Source organism: Pristis pectinata, chromosome 34 (genome assembly GCF_009764475.1).
Source record: "Pristis pectinata isolate sPriPec2 chromosome 34, sPriPec2.1.pri, whole genome shotgun sequence".
NCBI lineage: Eukaryota > Metazoa > Chordata > Chondrichthyes > Rhinopristiformes > Pristidae > Pristis > Pristis pectinata.
Genome location: NC_067438.1, coordinates 19,485,396 through 19,502,067, shown reverse-complemented (window position 1 = coordinate 19,502,067; position 16,672 = coordinate 19,485,396). Strand labels below are relative to the sequence as shown.

The window sequence follows — 16,672 nt, the reverse complement described above, 5'->3', positions numbered from 1 at the left end:
TAAAAACGATCAAAATTTGAAGCAGAGTAAGTATAATTCTGCAACTTTGTTACACATCCTAAGAACATTGAGGAATGTAAATTGTATCATTGATAAGGTTCTGCACATGCCCGTCTTTCACTACTCACACAGAGGGGAAGCAACGGACAGAATTATATGCAGACCTGGTTGAGAACCAGAGGGTTTGCAGCGTCAGTCCCAGGGAAATGTAGTCCCCAATGTTAACGCATTCAAACCATCAGCTACCACCCCACCCCCCCCCCCCCCCTTAGGCTGGAACCGATTTCATGCCGGTCGCATCCCGTTACCTTCTCTTCCCACCTCGTTAAATAGACAAAAACGATTAGTTTCCATGTCAGTACCACCTGAGGGAGTTTTAGAACACCGGCTATTGATTCCTTTGTCTATTTTATTTCACTTGTGAGGAATTCTGAATCTGTGGTCAGATCAAACATAAAGAGCGAAGGTAGCAGGTGAAGGGTTTGGGGTGGTGCAAAAGGAGGGAAAGAAGCGTTCAGTAAATCAGGCGGAATTGTCACTGCGGAGAATCCGTTACTGGATACGGTGATACAATGTTTGGAAGTAGACCGACCAGGGAATCTGAAAGTAAAAACGAGCAGACTCTGAAGCAATTCCCTCGCCAACAGACGAACAAGAGAAGTTAATGCAAGGTGCATCTCGTTATTACAGCTGTAAGTCGGCGGAGGGCTCTGTGGCTTAACTGGTCAAAGTGCCTGTTCAGTAAACAGGAGATCCTGGGTTCAACTCCCATCGGAGCCTTTCCTTTATGAGGTGAGTACAATGTGATGAAGGCGGGCTCCATGCAAGCACCGCACCTCCTTTGACGTACCTCCAAACATAAAACAAAAAGCAACAGAACGAATAAAAGAAAGCCTCCAAATCTTTACAGGACTGTTGGTGTCTGCAGAGCAAGAAACAGGACAAGCAGTTCAACCAATGCCTTTGTTTAACCGTTTCCTTGCGTTGTTTCGGAGTGCTGTTGGTTTTGGGAGACAATCATTTGCATACGCGACCGTGTCCTGCTTTGTGCCCTTGCCCTGCTCCTGTTGACAAACCACCCATCCCGCGTTACAACGGTCTTTTGGACCAGACGGCCGACCAGTTCGCTCTGTATTTCAAGACACGGTAAAAGCAGCGCTGCATATATGAGCTGGAATGCGGATTGATATTGAATAGTTTTACACCCATTTATTTTGATTAAATATGGGCCACAATCTCTACCTGTACCAACTCTCCCACAACAACTAAGGACTGTTCTTCAGACCTGAAATTGTATAATTGACACAGGCACGGTGATTTGTGACTTTTTTAGATTTTGTTCAGCAAAACATTTCTCGATTCATTTGAAAACTGCAGTAGGTCATATTGATTCAGCGGGTATGAACCCAATGGCATTGGTGGGATTCGACCCATGTCCAGCACCTTCGACCGCTTGGCCTCACTACTGCACAACGAAGTTGGTTTCGTTCATTAGATAACGAAGCTCATTGGTTGAACATGTTAATCTTGAAAATTCTGTGCCCTTCGTGAGTGCTTTGAAATTCTTGGTCACAGAAAGAGTGCTTGAGGCTTGATGCGCCTTCCCGTTTCCCAACCCATCCAATATCTCTTCAAAATTGGCCGGAGGGAGCAGTAGTAAACGGTTATCAGATCAGACAGCCGGGTGGCAGACCACGGGGTTTTCCAGACCCCATTGCACGGAGTCTAATTTTCACGAATATTCTCAATGACCACATGGGTCTCTTGGGTGACAACGATATATTTCAGCGGATGCAAAGAAAGACCTCATGACCCTATCTACCTCTGCTGTTCCGTTCAGTGAACTTTGGGCATGGATACCAAGATGTACATGAAGTGACCATGTCAAAGTTCCTCACCTGAATGACGCAATGCCAACTTCCACGGTGTCGCATTGCATATGATATCACTCACATTAGCAGCGATTCAAGAAAATCTCTTCTGGACCCTTTCTGGAATATTCACAACCGTTCCAAACTGTGCGATCAGATATATGCACAGACGTGCAATATTGGCCGAAGTTTTCATAAAGTCTTTATGACTAAAGAATGTTTACCTGCCGTTGCCTTCTCTGCAATCAGCAGAAGATGCAGCGCACTAGAAACTGTGCCTTCTGAGTCCGGGTTGTTCACTTAAGGAAGTAATAAAGATTACCTTTTCGAAACATGGTTTCCGCGGGGATGAAATACCACATAAACTGTGCACGTACATACTGTGAGGAGACAGATTCCGGGTAAAACGTGACATTATTTCCTGAACTATAGAAGACAAATTTGTGGATTTTTCTTCAGAACAATTTTGAATTACATTGATCAGAATTCAGGGGGCTTGTCAAAATTGCATTATTAACGGAATTGAAGGAGATGCGTAAACTGAAGACAACCCAAAATATGAAACGTGTACCCACACATAAACATCCTTACTCATTGGAAAGACCGAAGAGCACCCAGACTCTCCATCATTTAATGAGGTCACGGATAATCAGACTGTCTGCTTAATTCTGCATTCCAGACAATCCCCTGAACGTATCAGCCCCTTTTTTCAAGTATTTATCTCCCCCGCTTTTGAAATAATCAAAGACTCAGTATCCTCAACTTTTTCCCCAACAGTTTCACAGATTCGGACCCTCTACGAGAAAATAACCACCTGCTTTCCGTGTTAAGTTGCAAGTGTCGATTATTTCAAACCGTGACCTGAATTTCCAGATTTCCTAACATCAGGTTACCTCATCCCCCAGTCGAATTCTGACTTCGTTGCAACGAATTCGGACAAAATGCCGACTCTGGTGTGACTTGAACCCACAACCTTTGAATTATTTGGTCATACATTATTGGAACTACAGAGCCCACAGATGCCCGCTTTGGTGTATATAGATAAAGCTACTGAGAGAAAAAAAAAACATCGGATTTCGTTAAACGCAGACTCGCGTCCGTTCCCTTCATTCGTTCACTGACGAAGCGACCAAACCAGTCCCACAGTTGCCCTCCTATTGCAGGAACGGATTCCTCGATAACATTTTGCAAACAATTGATCGGCACGAATTTCCGATGACGCAGCAGCATTTTTGAGTCTGCTCAGAAGAGACCAGTGTGCCTTCCTCCTCTTGCAGAGGGCGCCGTGCACTAAATATTCTCCAGCCCTGCTGGATTATCGGGTAAGAGCCCATCAACACATTAACAACTCCTGCACATTGACAGCAGAATTCAGGAATTCTTTCAATTCCCGCTGGAATAAAAATAAGATTCAGAACAGAACCCACAACTTGTCACTGCTGATGGTCCACGTTCTCAGACTGTATTGCAGTGTTTTCCCTTTCTAATGAAACTCCAGTTAAGATCTCTGAATGGATGCACATTCTCAAATCGTTCCCTGAAACAGGCATCCTGATGCAACATTTATCAGCTGAAAGACGGAAATGGACAGAAAATCTCATGAAACAGAGAAGGGCGACTCATATTCCGTGATAATGGATGGAGATACCAGACTACTGAGCAGTGGTGGAAGCGGAAGAACGGCACAGGAAGCAACAAATTAAAGTCACTTGGCTATGGCTGTCGTCAGATGGATCAAAATAGAGGAAACTAACAGAGGGAAGCTGCGATGGCGGAGTGGTTAAGGCGTTGGATTCGAAATTCAATAGGGTTTCCCCGCGCAGGTTCGAACCCTGCTCGCAGCGCGTTTAAGGTTACAGTGAATTTTCACACCGATGAGATCGGCTGAAAATCATCTGCTTTTGCTATTAAATCGATTGCCTTCCACTGTTTCGCTGACGCGTTTGAGGCGGCACGGTAGCACAGCGCGGTTACAGCGCCAACAATCAGGGTTCAATTCCCTCCGCTGTCTGCACGGAGTTTGTCCGTTCTCCTCGTGAATGCGTGGACTTCCTCCGGGTGTTCCCGATTCCTTCCACCTTCCAAAGACGTTCAGGTTGGGAGGATAACATGGGTGTGACTGGGCGCCATCTCGTTCGACCGGGAGGACCAGTTGCCGTTCTGCATAATTAAGGATTAAAGGTATGTGGGGAAAACGAGGAACAAACCTTTATTCACTGGAAGAGAAAATAACTGAAAACTACTGGATTGCGAGAAAAGAAGTCGGAACATGCTTTCCAAGTCCAGGGTAGTTGGAATACCTTCGAATCCGTGCTTTAAATAACCGCGCCATTCAATTGCAAAACGCCGTTTCCTCACGTGAAGTAGTTCGCTTTCAAGTAAATTATACATTAGAAGTCCAACCCGTCCTTCATTGCGCCACCAAGCCCAGATGCATTAGACCCGAGTTCGAATCTCACATCCTGTCAGGGTGTGGTGTGCAGTTCCGCCGTTGACTATGTGGGTTTCCTGCAGGTTCACCGGTTTCCTACTGTGATCCAAGGACACTTGGGTTAGAAGCTCATTGGCCACCGCAACGTGTCCCTATTGTATTGGTGACGGATAGCATCTGGGTGTCATTGATGAAGAAAGATTGGCTTATGTTGGTGGTAAACGTTTCTTGCAGACTCTGTAGCCGAAAGGCTTGTTCTCCTGCTAGTTCCATCCATGCCTCCGTGACTTAATCGCTGTAAGGCTCACGTTTATGGAGCGCAGTTGGCTTTAGCAGCATCACAGTCGGTGGGAGAATATTTCGGAAAATCACTGGAGACCCATTAAATGAAAAACGAGCATTATCAAGAAATAATGACTGAAATCACAATTCATGGTCAATTTCCATTCCAATGCTTATTGTTCATGTTGAAATATTTGAACACAAATTGTTTGGAAGGTATACTCCTGATCAAATGTGGAATTGTGCTAAAATAAATGTGAAGAGGAGATATGATAGCTGGAGGGAGAGGAAATTGGAGTTTCAGAACTTTCAGACGTCATCGACACATGGAAACACACTGTCTTTGATCAACAGAGCAATCCGACATTCCCTGGCGTCAGGCAGCAGCATTGTTTCTTTTATTTGTATGTTTTTTTCATTATTTTCATTCCATATGATCCATGTAATTCCAATTACAAATATAAGTTCTAAATAATCCACATCTCATACAAAATGCATGTAATGATTCCACATTCAGCAAGGTCAACATCATTTCAAGCTATCACCTCTGAGGGAATGGTCATTTGCTGCTTCAGCGTCTCCGGAAGTGTAAAATGTCTGGGAGAAAACCTTCGCTCATCGTCTCTGAATGGACTTGAACCACAACCTTTCAGTTAACAGCCGAACGCTCTGGTCCATTGTGCCACAGCAACGGCTGATGACAATGATCTTCGACAGACAATCTCACGGTGCAGCGACACAAATCAAAAACTTAATTCCGTTTCCTATTCTCCGCTTTCCCTGCTAGTTGATTGCACAAGATGTCGGTACCTTTACAACGCTATCCAATTGATGGATCAGAATCAATCAGAATTAACCATACGATTTCCCGTGTGACGGGCTCTCTGTTATTTTCTCAAATTAACGAGTTGGTCATATTTGATTCAGAGAATCGTCTCTTCGTGTTTCCAACAGACCTGTAAAGCAGCTCAGTGGCAGTTAAAAGAAAAAGTGAGAGAGATGAAGAGAAGGGAAGTGAGAGAGATGAAGAGAAGGGAAGTGTCAGAGACGTTCCATGTGAAGGTGGAACAAGGTGGAAATCGGCAGAGATCGGAATGAAAGGTTTGACCTCTATGTTAGGGAGCAGAACCAATGCAGTCTTCAATGTACTGAAAGAGAATTGGTGAGGGGGCTCAAGAGGGCCTGAAACAGATCTTTATTCTCTCCTTGTTTCTCGGATTCAATGTCTCAAATAGAGTCATGAAGTGATAAAGCACAGTAACACGCCTTTCTGCTCAATACGTCCCAGCTAACGAATGAGAAAAAAATTGATCTCGTCTCATTTGCCTGAGTTGGGCCCATATTCCTCGCAACATTTCCAATCCATGTAACTGTCTGTATGTCTTTTAAATCTGTACTTGCACCGGCCTCTCCACTTCCTCTGGCAGCTCATTCACACACACACCACCATCTGTGTGAACAATTTGTCCATCAGATCCCCTTCAATCTTTCCTCTCACCCGAAATGCATGCCCTCCATTTACAGTTCATCCTATCCAAGAAAAAGAGACAGTAACAATCCAACTTATCTTTGGCCCTCGTGATTTTATAAACCTCAGTAAAGTCACTCCCCGGCCTCCGAAGCTCCAAGGGAAAAAACACAGTTTATCCAGTCTCTTCTTATAAATGAAGCTGTCCAGTGACGGCAACATCCTTGTGAATATTTTCTGCACGCTCTGTAGGTTAACGACATCTTCCCTGCAACGAGTCGACCAGATTTGCACACAGTTCCCCACGTGCGTCCTCACCAACTTTATGCACAACTCTCACGTGACGTCTCAACTTTGTACTCAGTGCTCTGACTGATGAGAGCAAGCGTGACAAACATCGTTTCCACCAACCTGTGTACCTGCGTCGTCAAATTCCGGAAACTGTGTACTTATCCTCTGAGATCTCTCGGTTCTACAACACTCCACAGGGAGTTCTCATTTACTGCCGAAGTCCGACCCAGGTGTAACATCCCAAAATGCGACATTTAACATCCCAAAATGTGGAACTCCACTGGACACAACCTTCCAATAAAATATACCACACTCCACCACTGGACTCCGACTCCTCCCACCACGCCAAATTAGCATCCAATTGACTTGTTGTAACTGGGTCCCATGTGATGCAAACCTCCTGACCAGTGTACCACGCGGGACCTTTTCAAAGGCCTTTCGAAAGTCAATATTCCTACAAATGTCCACCGTTATCACCTCATCGATCTTTGGGGTCATCTCTTCAAACTTCAATCAAATTAGTGAGGCAGTCTCTCGGAATACCTTCCAGTAACTTCTCCATCATAAATAGCTTCATTGGCCAGCAGTTCCCTGACTAATCCTTACAGAGCTTCTGAAGTAAAGGTTCCAAACCAGACATCTCCCCGTTTTCCGGTAGATTTACCTTGGTTAACGACGTTCCAATAATCTCTTCCCGGGACCGAGCAATTTCTGTTTTGCCTTTCCACGAAGTCAAAGGCTACACGTGGTCAGACCCGGGAAATTAACCGCCATTATATGTTTTAAATCTCCCAGTGCTTCTTTGTTTTGTCATGTGGATATGATTGAAGACATCACTATTCGCTTTTCTGAACGTCCCAGCTTCCATGATCTTCTCCATGGTAAATACCGGCAAGACATTTCCATTTAAGACCTCTCCCATCTCCCTTGTGACTCCACACAAAGATAACCTCAGTGATCCTTAAATGTAAATTCTCGTCCTTGTTACCTTTAATATCCAGAGAATAACTAAGGATTCTCCTTGACCTTTCCCGATAAACCTATGTCATGTCCTATTTTCGCCCTTCTGATTTCCCTCTCAAGTTTACTCCCGCATTCCTCATGCTGCTTGAGGGCTTCATCCCAGCTGCGCAGACTTCCTTCATTTTCCTGACCTTTCTCAATTCTCTACAACAAACATCGATCACTATTTCTGCCAGCCCTAACCTTCATTCGAACAGGAATTGTGAGCTTGATTTATTCGACCGGTAAATTCTTTGTGCCAACTGCTAAAGACTTTCTCATTCTTTTCCCATTGATAACTCATTCTGTTCCGCCGGACTGTAAACCCACTGGGATAGGATTGGACCGAAATATCCCAAAGTCGATGTTAATGAGGAAATGTAAGATCAAAGAACGGGGCCGAAGGAGAAGAATTATATGTTCAGTCGCATTTCGGGGTTAAAAAAAAACATACAATTTATTTATTTATTTTCTCTCTCTCTCTCTCTCTCTCTCTCTCTCTCTCCCCCTTCCCTCCCTCCCTCCCTCTCTCTCTCTCTCTCTCTCTCTCTCTTACTGAGTGCAGAGATCCATACTCAGCCAAATCACCACCTGCCGGTAATCAGTAAGAGTCCAGTTGTTGTCTGGAATCGCCGCGTTTCTGAAGTCCCGGCATGTTTTTCAGTCCTGGCCTGCAGATGAGTCTATGGAGAGCATCGAGAGACTGAGGTTCCCTCCTGCATGAAACCACAGAAGATTAGCAGGCAGGTGTATTAAGTATTTCGGAAACCAACTGGCAGTTTGTCGGTTTTTGTAAGGGGATTGGAGATCAGAAACAGATAAATTCATTTAATACAATTGTATAAGTTTGAGAGGCCGCCCCTGGAGTAATGTGCACAGTTTTCCTCCGCTGCCTCGGTAACGGATATGGTAGCATTGGTGGCGGCTGGGAACGCATGGACTAACCTAACTCCCGGGATGAATGTGCGTGCTGAAAACAACAACTGATGAAGTTAAAACTGGACTGTTTAGAATAGAGGGGTGGCCATTCTGAACAGTGTGGGGTTCCAATGGACCATGACTGATGAGATGTTGAGATGTTTCCTTTTGTCGGAGAGGAACTGTTGAGGAAAAATAATTGCAAGGATGATCCTTTAAGACTGAGGTTAGTTTGAAGATCTTGATTCTCCATCGTCGCTCTCTGAAATTCTCCACGACGCAGAGTTGTGGAGGTTGTCACTGGACTATTTGCAGAGGACATGGATATATTTCTGAAAGATCAAGGAAATCGAGACTCTGTGGAACTGGTAAAGAGCAGAGGTTGGGGCCTGGGGCAAAGCAGCCAGGATAATATTGAGTGGCCGAGCTGTTGGCAGCTCATGTTGACGTGTCAACCGCAAGTGGCGTCTCCGAATTCTCTTATCCAGCAAATCGTGAAACCCACGGGACCGAGCTTCCCGAAAAATGTTTCATTTAGAACGTGACTTAAACTGTCGTGAAATCTCTGTTCCCACACTTCATTTAAACAAAAATGTGAACAAAACTGTCACCGACAACCTGCGCAAATGGCACCAACGTCACTCTGTCCAACCAATGACCAGTGGTGAGAAGATGTCACAGACTCTCCTCTCCAAAGTGCCTTCACTGATCACCGCCCGCACTCTGTGTCCGCTGCATCTCAAGCTGCTGTGAGAGAACCGCGCTGTGATTTTTCAACTTTTTTCTCCACCTAAACATCTCCGGTCCTGCTAACTGGAATGAATTGACGTCAATTGCAAAAGTCAAAATTACAAATTTAAAAATCAGCAGATGTCAGGAATGGGATTCGAACCCACGCCCCCAGTTGGAGACCAGAACACCCCCGTTTCAACGGAAGGACTTTCATTCCTTGAGTCTGGCGCCTTAGACCACTCGGCCACCCTGACAGCCCTGCATAACCCTCTTCACATCCGACACAAACGGTTTTATTTGAGAACAGACCAAAAGCATGTGTTGATAAATGGTTAGGCAGGATAGTTTGAAACCGTAAACTGTACTGCCTAAACTGTATGCTGTGATACCTCATATTCAGCCATCAACTCACCGAAACATTTCACTTGAGATACCACGAGAATGAGAAATGTGAAATCATTACCAGGTCAGGCCACGTATAGGAACGTTATTTGGTGGTCAGCAGTTGCCGGCAGGTCCAGATTGCTCATTATATGGGTCGGGGGAGGAATGAGATCCTCTGCCACGTCAAACCCCGGGCAGTGAGACCGTGCGGTCAATGACGGCGTTCGCCCTCGAGCCCTCGGCCATATCCCGCTAGCTTCTGCCGCCTGTTGCCAGTGATCTGCAACAACTGCAGGTGCAGAAACATATCGGAACGTGTCTGGAGTGGAAGGACAGGGTCACAATGTCCAAAGAAGAGGGAGAAGGATCAGAGGGCAGCTCATGTTCTGGGGTGGACTCTGTCAGAACTGCAGGCAAGCATGACTGGATGCAGTGCAGGGACAGGTGAAGTATCAGAAATCATCACCATCTCCACGACAGAGACAAAGTCAAGGGTCCAATTCACTCCTCAGATGGCGATGTGTCCAGTGTGTCTTTAGCTGTTTCAATTCCTTCAGTTTGGTAATGAGACGATTGACCTGAAAATCTTAATCAAGTACGAAAAAATAATGAAGTCGACCCAGAAAAAAAAAATCACTTGTTTTGTCGGAATATAAATAGTGCATCTCCCCTCTACAAGGGAAGCCTCGGACGTATGATGGGCCAACCTTCCCTCATGTATCTGGTCACCTGAACACGAAGGATGCACCGTTCTGCCATTTTTAATCAAGTTCGAAAAAATAATGAAGTCGACCCAGAAAAAAAAAAAGACTTGTTTTGTCGGAATATAAATAGTGCATCACCCTCTACAAAGGAAGCCTCGGACCTATGATGGGCCAACCTGTCCTCATGTATCTGGTCACCTGAACACGAAGGATGCACCCTTCTGCCAATAGATAGAGCCGGAATGTGTGAGGCACGGGGAGTCCTGGTTGTAAGTTAAAATTATCAGCGGCTGTTGCCCGTCTGGTCCCTGTGTCTTAATATGTGAGCGCTGCGAGCAGGGTTCGAACCTCCGTGGGGAATCCCTATTGGATTTTAAGTCCAACGCCTTAACCACTCGGCCATCGCAGCCCTGCCTACGTTTACTGTTCAACTGTATCGGAGCAAAGGTTGTTGATCCTGAAGTGTGGGTTAAAAAAATGTTTTGTTTACAGCAAGAGAGAGAGAGCAGTGAAGAGGTTGAGTCATTGGTTCGATCTGAATAGACGTCTTATGCCGTTTGGAGATATATTTTCTTCCTCGTTAGTTCAGAAGCTGAGGGTGGGGAGAAGTCATTGGCTTCTCTGCCGAGTATGAACGAATTTTCCACTGCATGGGATTAGAGTGGAGTTCCCGGCTCCGTGAGACACGGAATTTCGTTCACAGTGAAGAAACGAGTGGGTCTCTTCAACTGCTCAATGCAGTGTGATGGTCAGCGAAGTTACGGCCTCCTCTATGTTTCAACCGCCCCGATCGATGTTCAACACTGCGGTAAAGTCCATTCGTTGTTCCACTGGATTCCACCATGTGACTGATTGTGGACGATTCGTTCTCGGTCATTTCTGAAATATCTCAATGTCTGCAGAATGGATAACGACGTGGGGTCACGATGAATGACACCTTGGCTGAACTCTTCGGAACATTCGTCAGCCGGTCAGAGGAGAATCGACACCTGCGCGGATTTGAAGCTGTTCCCCGCAAGGGCGGTTCCCCAGATGGTTAATCTACTCGACGTTCATGGAGTTGTCAAACTTTTGCTGATTTGAGTGATAAGATGCTCTCTTCACACACTAGGTGAAAAACCATCTTCATGGAAATCGCCTGCACTCTTTGAAATCGATAATTATTTGCAAACAGACGGAATGTAAACAACGTGAAATAAGACAAAGCAGTTTTCTTTGAGAAACAGCGGACTGGTGTCTGATATCATGAAACTCAGTTCACACACGAGACTCCTGCAAAAGTGGGCCTCTGTTCTGTTAACTGAACTGATTGGAAATATTCACCAACAATGTAAGCTGGGTTGGAATTGTCACTTCCATCTGAATATCATGGGACTATGTTAGTTCATTCAATTCTTCATGTCGAACTATGACGGTCACCAATTTCTTGTAGTTTAGCGAAATGAGCGTCGACATTATTCAGACCATAAAAAAGATTTTAATGGAGGCTGACAGGACAGGTATTGGGATGTTTTAACCAGTGGAAGAGTTACAAACAAGGGGACGGAACTCTAAGATAAAGAGCAAGCCACTTGAAACTGAGGTACCTAAAATGTTCTTCACGCACAGGGTGGTGAAGCTCACGAATTCTCTCCCAGGGCAGGAGATGGAAGCTGGATCATTGGAATAATATGGAATGGGGTGGATGAATATTTGTTGGAGCAGCAGTAGAGGTGTTTAGCTAAATAACCTAGAAGAAGATTTTTGACCAGGACCAACTGGTTCAGCTCCATCTCACATTCCGCTTAGTTACGTCCATCGTCCTTTTCCTGAACCTGAAAGTCCTCTGTCGCGTCACAGTCGAACTCTTCCACTTCACTCCTGCACTGTCTGTATTTTACTTGTTTTCAGTCCCTCTCTGCCTCACAGCTTACCAAGCATTTTCATTCCCCAAATGTCCAACCCGACATTCCTCCCTCTGGGCTGTTACTGCATTCACCGTTCCCATCAGCAGATGACTGCATATTTGGGAAACAACGGATGTGAATAAGGGACGAGAGAGTTAGGGAAGGCTGAACCATGATGTCCCTGACAGTCGAGAGGAACAGAAGAAGAACGCGAAGGGCGATAGGACGAAAAAAATTGTAAATTGGGGAAGACATGTGATCTGTGGAAGGACAAGTTTGTTCAATGGCCAAAGCGATGATGGGGCAACACAAAGTAGGTGGCCAGTGGGAGACAGCAGGGAGGGAGAATCAAGATTTAAAATGCCTAACGGTCGAGAGTGGGATTCGCCCCCATGCCTCTAGTAGAGACTGCGACCTTAACGCAGCACTTTAGACTACTCGGCCATCCTGACGACGACAGGTAGCGAGAGGACTAATTTCATTACTGCAGCCAAGGAAAAGATTAAGGTGCATTGACGTTTCCGGGGGTGGATTCAGGGAAATATCTTCATTTCCCCGGTGCGATATTTCAGAAGCATGTGATTAATTTCTTGAAGAACACCTTCTCTTGAAGCTGTGATGGGATCAAACATAAAGAGTGGAGGTGACGGTCGGGAGTGTGAAGTGCTGCTAATGTAGCTAGGAAGCGTTCAGTAAATCAGGCGGCATTGCCACTGCGGAGATTCCGTTCCTGGATGCGGTGATACAATGTTTGGAAGTAGAAGGAGCAGTGAATCTGAAGAAATGAGCAGAATCTGAAGCAATTCCCTCGCCAGCAGCTGAACAAAAGAAGTTGATGCAAGTAGCATCTCATTAACACAGATGTGGGACGGAGCGAGGGCTCCGTGGCTTAACTGGTCAAAGCGCCTGTCTTGTAAACAGGAGATCCTGGGTTCAACTCCCAGCGGAGCCTTTCATTTATGCGGTAAATAGCCGTGTGATGAAGGTGGGTTCCAGGCAAGCACCTCCAAACATAAAACAAAAAGCAACAGAACAAAGAAACCCAGCCCCCAAAACACAACAGGTCCGTTGGTGTCTGCAAAGCAAGAAACAGGGCGAGCGTTTCAAGCAGATGACGTATCCGATGACTTTGTTTTCCGCTTCCTCGCATTGATGCGGCGTGGTGTTAGGTTTGGGTGACAATCGTTTGCAAACGCGGCCAAGTCCTGCGTTGTGACCTTGAGCAGCTCCTGTTGACAAGCAATCCCACCCGGCAGTGAACATGACTTTTCGACTCGAACTCCAAACAGTTGGCTGTGTATTTCAAGACACGGTAGAAGCAGCGCTGAAGACATGAGGTGGAATGCAGGTTGATATTGAATACTGTTGCACCCATCTGTTTCTTATAAATATGGGCCACGATCACTACCTCTCCACAGTCTCCCACAGCAACTCAGGACTGTTCTGCAGCCCTGCAGTGACAACATTGACCCTGACACCAATGCAGGATCATCGTAACGGTGATTTGTGATTTTTTTTTAGATTTTGTTCTGCAAAACATTTCCAGTTTCATTTTTAATACTACAACAGGTAATATTGGGTGCAGTAGGTTTGTACCCAATGGCAGTGGTCGGACTCGAACCCACGTCTTCGTGGAGACTTGGGCCTTAATCCAGCGCCTTATACCGCTCGGCCACACTACCGCACATTGGAGTTGTTTTTCATTCATTATATAACAACGGTCATTGGTTGAACATGTTAATCTTGAAAGTTATGAGCCCCACGTGTTGGATTTGAAACTATTTGTCCCAGATACAGTGTTTGAGGCTTGATGCGGCTTCCCGTTTTCCAATCCATTTAATATCTCTTCAAAGTAGACCGGAGAGAGACAGAAGTAGTCAACGGTTTTCACGTCAGACGGCAAGGTGGCAGACCACAAGGTTTTCCATTCATCAGTGCAGTGACACTAATTTACCTGAGTACTCTCAGTGTCGACATGGGTCAAAAGGGTTCAACTCAGACATTTCCGGCGGATAAACAGAGTGCTCTCACCAACCTATTTACCTGTGTTGTTCCGTCCAGCGAGACCTGGGCATGAACATCAATGTGTCCATAAAGTGTGCTCTCAATGTTCTTCATGAAGCAATCCGAGGTTCCGTTGATTGAAATTGCAAATGACATCGCTCACATTGGCTGCGATACAAGAAAATCTCTTCTGGACCCCCTCTGGGTATTCACAACCCGTTCTAATGTGTGTGAACACATATGAACAGAAACGTCCGATATTGGACGAGGTTTTCGTGAAGTCTTTATGATTTAATGACAATTACTCGCCGTTGCCTTTACTGCAATCATGAAAACATGCACCACACCAGAAACTGTTCCGTATGCATGGTTCGACCCGTTGCCCTCTCAGTCTGGGTAGAAATTCAAAGAAGAAATAAAAATTACCATTTCGAAACGGAGTTTCTGCGAGGATTGGGAACAGCATAAACTGGGCTTGTATATTATGAGGGGACAGGTTCCGGATAAAAATTGAGGTTATTTCCTGAATTATAGAAGACAAATTTGTCGATTTTTACTTTAGAAAATGTTTGAATTACAATCAACAGAATGCAAGGGGCTTGTCATAACTGCAACCTTAATGGAATGGAAGAAGTTCAGTAACTGAAGACAACCAAATATATAAATCACTTACCTACACAAAAACATCCGTGCACATCGGAAAGACCGAAGAGCACCCAGACGCTCAGTCACTTAACTCTGCATTCCAGCCAATCTCGTTGTCGTATCAGTCCCTGTTGTCCAGTATTTATCCCCCGTCTTTGCAATAATCAAAGACTCGGTACTCCAGGCAAAAGAGCCCACAGTAGCCCCCTTTGATGCATTTAGTTAAAGCTACTAAAGAGAACATCGCATTTCGTCAAACGCAGACTTGCGTTCGCTTCCTTTCATTCTTTCACTGAAGAAGCGACAAAACCAGTCCCACAGTTTCCATCATATTGCAGCACCGGATTCCTCGATAAGATGTTGCAAACAATTGGAGGGCACGAACTTCAGATAACGCAGCAGCATATTTGAATCTGCGCAGAAGAGACTAACGTGCGTTTCTCCTCTTGCAGAGAGCGCCGCTCAGTAAATATTTTACAGCACCGGTGAGAAAATAACTGACAACTACTGGATTGCGAGCAATGTCGGGAACATGCTTGCCAAGCCCACTGTAAAAGGAATACCCTTTCAAGCCGTGGTTTAAATCACTGCTCCATTCAGTTGCAAAGCACCGTTTCATTACACGTAAAGTGGTTCAGTTTGAAGTAAATTGCAGAATAGAAGTCCAACGCGTTGTTGATTGCACCAACGAGCCCAGACGTATTAGATACATGTTCAGTCCTCACCTCGTCCTGTGTGGGCGCGGTGTCCAGTTCCGCCTCGCACTGTGTGGATTTCCTACGTTTTCACTGGTTTCCTCCTATGTCCCAAGGACACGAAGGTTGGCAGCTTCTTTGGTCACCGTAATATGTCCACAGTGTGTCGGTTATGGATAATTGATAAGTGAATGGATAAGTGAATCTGGGGAAAATTGATAGGAATATTGGAAGAATAAAGAAAGATGGGCCTTTTTTTGGTGGTGAACATTTCTTGCGGACTGGGTGGACGAAAAAGCCTGCTTTCCTGTTATATCCTCTCTGCCTCCGTGACCTTATCGCTGAAAGGCTCATGTTTATGCGGCGCATTTGTTTTTTCAGCCTCGCAGTCGGTGGGAGAATATTGGGTAGAAACGCCGAGGACCCATTAAATGATGATCGAGCATCATCAGTAGAATAATGACGGGAATCACAATTCTTGTCCAATTTCCGTTACAATGCGTATTGTTCATGTTGAAACATTTGAATATAAAATTGGGATGAAGATTTACTGCTGATCAAATGTGGAATGAAGCTGAAATAAAAGTAAAATGGAAATATGATCTGTGTAGGGAGTGGAAGTTAAAGTTTCCAAGATCTCAGACGTCATCGACACATGGAAATGCTGTCTTTGAGCAACAGAACAACCCGGCATCCCTGGTTGCCTTTCAGCGCAAGGACCCAGCAAAGATTTTTCTTTTTGTTTTTTTTCATTCTTCAGAGTTCACATGATCCATATGATTTCCATTACAGATATAAGCTGCATATCATCCACATCTCATGCAAAATACATGTCAAGTTTTAGCAGTCACTAAGGTCAACACGATTTCAAGCTCTCACCTCTGAGGAAATGGTGATTTGCTGTTTCAGCGCCCTCAGAAGAGTTGAATGTCGGGGAGAAAACCTGAGATCACCATTCCTGGGTGGGCTCGAACCACCAACCTTCCGGTTAACAGCCGAACGCGCTGGCCGATTGCGCCACAGAGACAGCTGGTGTCAATGCGCATGGACAGAAAATATAACGGTGCATCAACACAGATCAGAAACTTAATTCCATTTCCCATTCTGCGCTTTCCCTGCGAATTGATTGCTAGAGGTTTCGGGAGCTTTATAACGTTTTCTCATTGATGTATTAGAATTATTTATAATTAATAATTTAAAATTCCCGCGTGGGGAGTTCTGAACGAATTATGGCTATTTCAAAGCATCGCCTTCGTCGGTTCTCTGCAGTTTTCTTAAATTAAGGATTTTTCGAATATTTGATTTCAGAGAATCATATTCTCGTGTTCCCAACAGAGCTGTAAAGCAGCTCTCTGTCAG

General features: G+C 45.1%; 6 non-coding genes across 6 annotated transcripts; 3 read left to right on the top strand and 3 right to left on the bottom strand.

Annotated features, from left to right (window-relative positions):
• The first annotated feature begins 706 nt into the window (after positions 1 to 706).
• On the top strand, positions 707 to 780 carry trnat-agu (transfer RNA threonine (anticodon AGU)). The gene has a single exon. It is a non-coding gene; the product is annotated as a tRNA-Thr (tRNA).
• Positions 781 to 3,633: 2,853 nt separating this feature from the next.
• Positions 3,634 to 3,715, top strand: trnas-cga (transfer RNA serine (anticodon CGA)). Its single transcript has one exon. It is a non-coding gene; the product is annotated as a tRNA-Ser (tRNA).
• Positions 3,716 to 9,134: 5,419 nt separating this feature from the next.
• Positions 9,135 to 9,249, bottom strand: trnal-caa (transfer RNA leucine (anticodon CAA)). The gene is made up of 2 exons: positions 9,212 to 9,249; positions 9,135 to 9,180 (listed from the first exon to the last, which is right to left on the bottom strand). It is a non-coding gene; the product is annotated as a tRNA-Leu (tRNA).
• Positions 9,250 to 10,410: 1,161 nt separating this feature from the next.
• On the bottom strand, positions 10,411 to 10,492 carry trnal-uaa (transfer RNA leucine (anticodon UAA)). Its single transcript has one exon. It is a non-coding gene; the product is annotated as a tRNA-Leu (tRNA).
• Positions 10,493 to 12,847: 2,355 nt separating this feature from the next.
• Positions 12,848 to 12,921, top strand: trnat-ugu (transfer RNA threonine (anticodon UGU)). The gene has a single exon. It is a non-coding gene; the product is annotated as a tRNA-Thr (tRNA).
• Positions 12,922 to 16,266: 3,345 nt separating this feature from the next.
• trnan-guu (transfer RNA asparagine (anticodon GUU)) lies at positions 16,267 to 16,340 on the bottom strand. The gene has a single exon. It is a non-coding gene; the product is annotated as a tRNA-Asn (tRNA).
• Between the last annotated feature and the right edge of the window lie 332 nt (positions 16,341 to 16,672).